The 6659-nt window shown below is 37.2% G+C and overlaps 1 non-coding gene across 1 annotated transcript; it reads right to left on the minus strand.

Moving 5' to 3' along the window:
- Nucleotides 1-2307: 2307 nt before the first annotated feature.
- Nucleotides 2308-2414, minus strand: LOC126960150 (U6 spliceosomal RNA). Its single transcript, XR_007727741.1, has one exon. It is a non-coding gene; the product is annotated as a U6 spliceosomal RNA (small nuclear RNA).
- Between the last annotated feature and the right edge of the window lie 4245 nt (nucleotides 2415-6659).

Genomic DNA, 6659 nt, shown 5'->3' on the forward strand with positions numbered 1-6659 from the left:
TTTATCCATTTCTTCTAGGTTTTCTAGTTTATTTGCATAGAGGTGTTTGTAGTATTCTCTGATGGTAGTTTGTATTTCTGTGGGGTCGGTGGTGATATCCCCTTTATCACTTTTTATTGTGTCTATTTGATTCTTCTCTGTTTTCTTCTTTATTAGTCTTGCTAGCGGTCTGTCAATTTTGTTGATCTTTTCAGAAAATTAGCTCCTGGATTCATTGATTTTTTGAAGGTTTTTTTGTGTCTCTGTCTCCTTTAGTTCTGCTCTGATCTTAGTGATTTCTTGCCTTCTGCTAGCTTTCGAATGTGTTTACTCTTGCTTCTCTAGTTCTTTTAATTGTGATGTTAGGGTGTCAATTTTAGATTTTTCCTGCTTTCTCTTGTGGGCATTTAGTGCTATAAATTTCCCTCTACACACTGCTTTAAATGTGTCCCAGAGATTCTGGTATGTTGTGTCTTTGTTCTCTTTGTTTCAAAGAGCATCTTTATTTCTGCCTTCATTTCATTATGTACCCAGTAGTCATTCAGGAGCAGGTTGTTCAGTTTCCATGTAGTTGTGTGGTTTTGATTGAGTTTCTTAGTCCTGAATTCTAGTTTGATTGCACTGTGGTCTGAGAGATAGTTTGTTTTAATTTCTGTTCTTTTACATTTGCTGAGGAGTGCTTTACTTCCAACTATGTGGTCAATTTTGGAATAAGTATGATGTGGTGCTGAGTAGAATGTATATTCTGTTGATTTGCGGTGGAGAGTTCTACAGATGTCTATTAGTTCCACTTGGTGCAGAGCTGAGTTCAATTCCTGGATATCTTTGTTAACTTTCTGTCTCATTGATCTGTCTAATGTTGACAGTGGGGTGTTAAAGTCTCCCATTATGGCCGGGCGCGGTGGCTCAAGCCTGTAATCCCAGCACTTTGGGAGGCCGAGACGGGCGGATCATGAGGTCAGGAGATCGAGACCATCCTGACTAACCTGGTGAAACCCTGTCTCTACTAAAAAAAAAATACAAAACACTAGCCGGGCAAGGTGGTGTGTGTCTGTAGTCCCAGCTACTTGGGAGGCTGAGGCAGGAGAATGGTGTAAACCTGGGAGGCGGAGCTTGCAGTGAGCTGAGATCTGGCCACTGCACTCCAGCCTGGGTGACAGAGCGAGACTCCATCTCAAAAAAAAAAAAAAAAAAAGTCTCCCATTATTATTGTGTGGGAGTCTAAGTTTCTTTGTAAGTCTCTAAGGACTTGCTTTATGAATCTGGGTGCTCCTGTATTGGGTGCATATATATTTAGGATAGTTAGCTCTTCTTGTTGAATTGATCCCTTTACCATTATGTAATATCCTTCTTTGTTTCTTTTGATCTTTGTTGATTTAAAGTCTGTTTCATCGGAGACTAGGATTGCAACCCCTACCTCTTTTTGTTTTCCATTTTCTTGATATATCTTCCTCCATCCCTTTATTTTGAGCCTATGTGTGTCTCTGCACGTGAGATGGGTCTCCTGAATACAGCAAACTGATGGGTCTTGACTCTTTATCCGATTTGCCAGTCTGTGTCTTTTATTTGGAGCATTTAGCCCATTTGCCTCTAAGGTTAATATTGTTATGTGTGAACTTGATCCTGTCATTATGATGTTAGTTGGTTATTTTGCTCATTAGTTGATGCAGTTTCTTCCTAGTATCCATGTTCTTTACATTTTGGCATGTTTTTCCAGTGGCTGGTACTGGTTGTTCCTTTCCATGTTTAGTGCTTCCTTCAGGAGCTTGTAGAGCAGGCCTGGTGGTGACAAAATGTCTCAGCATTTCCTTGTTTGTAAAGAATTTTATTTCTCCTTCACTTATGAAACTTAGTTTGGCTGTATATGAAATTCTGGGTTGAAAATTCTTTTCTTTAAGAATGTTGAATATCGGCCTCCACTCTCTTATGGCTTGTAGAGTTTCTGCGGAGAGGTCCGCTGTTAGTCTGATGGACTTCCCTTTGTGGGTAACCCGACCTTTCTCTCTGGCTGCCCTTAACATTTTTTCCTTCATTTCAACTTTGGTGAATCTGACAATTATGTGTCTTGGAGTTGCTCTTTTCAAGGAGTATCTTTGTGGCATTCTCTGTGTTTCCTGCATTTGAATGTTGGCCCTCCTTGCTAGGTTGGGGAAGCTCTCCTGAATAATATCCTGCAGAGTGTTTTCCAATTTGGTTCCATTCTCCCCTTCACTTTCAGGTACATCAATCAGACATAGATTTGGTCTTTTTCACATAGTCCCATATTTCTTGGAGGCTTTGTTTGTTTCTTTTTACTCTTTTTTCTCTAAACTTCTCTTCTTGCTTCATAAAAATATGGAACGCTTCACGAATTTGCATGTCATCCTTGTGCAACGGCCATGCTAATCTTCTCTGTATCGTTCCAATTTTAGTATGTGTGCTGCCAAAGTGAGCACTATGCACACTCTTTTTGAAAGAACCTATTGCCTTGCTACTGTGGTCTTATCAAAACTAATGGCTTGAACCTTAGAGGGCTTTTGACTCTCTATCCTGATATTCCTATTTTGGGGTGAGTGAACTCAGATTCAACAACTATTAAGGTGAGAAGGGTTTCACAAGTCTCATTTGTCTAAAGGAAATGGTATTTTCAGGACTATAGTCAGTCTGGATAACATCTTGGTTTTATGTGAAAAAGTGGCAGCTATCCCTTTGTGGGATGGGCCCTTAGCTGTTCAGCCTGAGCACCAGCTATAATAGAACTGGAAATGGACATAAATATTCTGCACAGTGGGCAGAACTCAAGGCTTTTCTCTTGCCTCTGGCCAATACTCCCCTTGACTAACCTTATTATATATTTACCAACTGTAGGTTGTAACCAATGTCCTAGCTGCTGGTGTAGAAAAATTATGGCTGGCAAATTCAAGACACACCTCTTTGGACCTGGGAAGTTATGGAAACAAATTGTAGCTGCTGTTGAAACTGTCTGGGTCCCTCACTAGGTGCCCATGATAAGGGCTCATTCTCTGATATAAACAGCTGGAATTACACTTTTGATCAAGTTTGCTCTGCCCAGATTGCTGTCAGTGCTTCCTGGATCCATCATTACCCTGGGCATGGCAACACATTCACCATCATAGATTGGGCACAAAGTAAAGGACTCTATGTTTCTGATGCAGAGGATATTTCTGCATAGAAGACTTGTAACTCCTGCCAAAAGTTCAGCCATTTGTCCTCCAGTAAGGGAAGACACAACACATGGGATTGGAGCCCCCACCCATTTCTGGCAGACTGACTACATCTTCGAGGTATATAATGTTGCCTTCCTGCTTTTAACACTTTTTCAGATTATGAAAATGCTTTTCGTGTCTGATTAGCTGGCTCTGGCCAACTATTGTGGCCTTTGAAAATATTTTGTGTTATATATTAATATATGTTTTTCTAGACCATTTGAAGTCTGACAGTGATGTGCTTTTCATCACAAAAGGTACTCAGCAATAGGCTGATAGTCAAGGTATAGTGAACTCTGCTATTAAAGAATGAAAACAGTCAGAGACAATACATACATGAAGGCTGTGTTTTAATAAAACTTTTAAAAAAATTGACGGCAGGCAGGATTTGACCTCTATTGTTCAGATTAATCATCATAACTGATGGAGTGTTGTACTCATGTGAAAAATTTTCAGAGGCTAAGAAAATGTAACAATGAGAGGTGGTTATAGTTTCAAGACAATTCTCAAAAGGTCTCTTGTGCTTCTGCAAATCGAGGCTGTTTTTTTTTCTGGACTATTTATTTAAGGATATTTGTATAAAAATAGCCTTGAATAATAGAGATAATATTTTTCTCTGGAGTAAAGGACATATTTGCTCACCATCCAGTAAAACAAAAATAGTCTCCCTTCTATGGAAAGATCAGGTAGCCTCACTGTCCATAATAAAATATTTTTACTCTCTAAGTTTAGGGTTCTTGTTCTGTAACACCCCATTGCCAATGCAAGCATCACTGGCCATTTTTGCATTACTCTTGGGGACATGTTGCAAATGCTGATACTCTAGCTGCTGCTATTGCCGTGAGAAATAATCTATTTTTTTGTCTCTAATGAGCTAATTTGTTAGCTTGCAACTAGGGTAAAATCTGACACTTCATGGTTCTTGACATTTATCATAAACAAACTTAAAAAAGACTACATCCTAACATTTTAGGTGTTTTTATACTACAATTTATATTTTTTGATTGGCACTATAAGCTTTTTAAAAACTAGCTATTAAGGAAAATAATAATGTGTTCTGATCAGATCAGACTTCTCAAAGTAGTTGTGTTTTAATGATGACAAGTGGTAGAAATGGAATATTTGAAATGTGATTGTATAGAAAGAACACAGGACTAGAAGGCAACTGGCCTGGGGTTGAAACTGAGTTCTGTTACAAACTGGGTGTGTGATCTTGAAGAGTTCCGGCCAATGGACTAAGCTTCAGGGATCTCATCTTCAAAACAAGAGGGTTAGGACAGATTATTTCTGTGGCTCTTTCTATTGTGAGATTGAATTATTCTTTGTGAAAAAGCTTTTTCCTGGGGAGGTTTTTCTTATGACTTAGGTTTGAGAAGCCAGAATCTTTACAAATTAAAAGAGATTGCTTTTGTCCGTATCGTTTCCTGCATCTCTTTCTTTCCTCCCCAAATATGTGTCAACCAAGAAGTTTTCCTGTCAATATGCAAAATATGGAAAGTATAAGCTCTTTCTCTTCTTTATGTTTTTTGAGTCATAAATTAGGCTTTGTGAAAGTGCTCAGTTACCATGGTGATACCCACTAAATAAATGTAAAGGAACAGAATTCTCCCTTTTACATTTAAATTGTGCATTCATAACATATCAAATATGCACTATAATCATTGGCTTCTTCAGCATCAGAAGTACCTGACAATAATGCCAAATTTTTCATAGTATCTTTCTTAAAGAGAACAAGAACTAATGATAAGGAATGGTTTGAGATATGTGGTGGAATATGGACAGATTTTTAAAAAAGATGTCTGTGAATTTAAGCAATTTAAGTGTATAGTGGTCAGAAAATGTATGGTGTATACTATCTAAAAGGTATTATTTCAATTCAAGTCCTATATTTCTTGCCCAAAACATATCTAAAAATATTCCTTTAGTTATTCCTTTAGATAGTATGCGTTATGAGAAGAGATTCAATTACCTCTTTGAAAAGACAAGTGAATAGAAATCAAAATAGTTCAAAAAGTATATATGAATTTAGGATGTTGTTCAATATTTTCTATTAAATGTGTTGCATCTGGTATAGCTTAAAATAGCATTAGAAGTAACCAATTATGGACCTCATAATAGCCTAAATAATTTTATATTTCATTGTATGCAAATGAATTACATGACTTAGTAAGCTATTAGAGGACTAGTAATGGTGTCCTGAACTGGTTTTTACATTTCAGTAAACAAGAGAAAAAATTAATTTCGCTTAAGCTATAACATTGGTAGAATACAAAAAGTATTATTTAGAAGTAAGAAAATCTAAAGTTTGTTCAAATTAGTTATAACCAGGTACTGTATAACAATATTTCAGTCAATGATGGAATGTGTATATAATGATAGTCCTATAAAATTATAATGGAACTGAAAAATTCCTATTGCCTAGTGACACAGTAGCTGTAATGACATCATAGTACAAGACATTACTCACATGTTTGTGGTGATGCTCTTGTAAACAAACCTACTGTGCTGCCAGGCATACAAGATTAGAGCATGTACAATTATTGCATAGGACATAATACTTGATAATGACCATAAAATACTGTTAATATGTTACTGGTATATGTACTATACCATACTTTTAATTGTTAGTTTACAGCTTCAGGCAGATCCTTCAGGAGGTATTCCAGAAGAAGGCATAGGAGATGACAGCTTTACATATATTATTGTACCTGATGAGTTTCCAATGGAATAAGATGTGGAGTTGGCAGAGAGTGAAATTGATGATCACGACCCTGTGTAGGTGTAGGCTAATGTGTGTGTTTGTGTTTTAGGTTTTTTTCTGAGTCGGGGTCTTGCTCTGTCATCCAGGCTGGAGTGCAGTGGCTGGCATGATCATGGCTGAATGCACATCAAAATCCTGTGCACAAGTGATTTTCTTGCCTTAGCCTCCTGAGCAGCTGGGACTTCAAAAATGTGCCACTATGCCCAGTGAATTTTTTGTTTTATTTTATTTTTTAGTAGAGGTGGGGTCTTGCTCTGTTGACCAGACTGGTCTTGAATTCTTGCCTCAAATGATGTACCCTCCTTGGCCTCCCACAGTGCTGGGATTACAGGCATAAGCCACTGTACCTGGCCTGCGTTTTAGTTTTTAGCAATAAACTTTAAAAAGTAAAAAAAAAAATTAAATAGAAAAAAGCTTATGGAATAGGGATATGAAGAAAGAAAATATTTTTGTACATTTTTAGGATGTGTTTGTGTTTTAAGCTAGGTGTTATTACAAAAGAGTCAAAAAGTTAAAAAAAATCAAAAAGTTTATAAAGCGAAATAGTTACAGCAAGCTAAGGTTAATTCATTATTGAGAAAAGAATTTTTTAAAAATAAATTCAGTAGAGTATGTGTACAGTGTTTGTAGTCTACAGTTGTATACAGTAGTGTCCTAGGCCATCACATTCACTCTCCACTTACTCACTGACTCACACAAAGCAGCTTCCAGTC

This window comes from Macaca thibetana, chromosome 7 (genome assembly GCF_024542745.1).
Source record: "Macaca thibetana thibetana isolate TM-01 chromosome 7, ASM2454274v1, whole genome shotgun sequence".
In the NCBI taxonomy this organism is placed as follows: Eukaryota; Metazoa; Chordata; class Mammalia; order Primates; family Cercopithecidae; genus Macaca; species Macaca thibetana.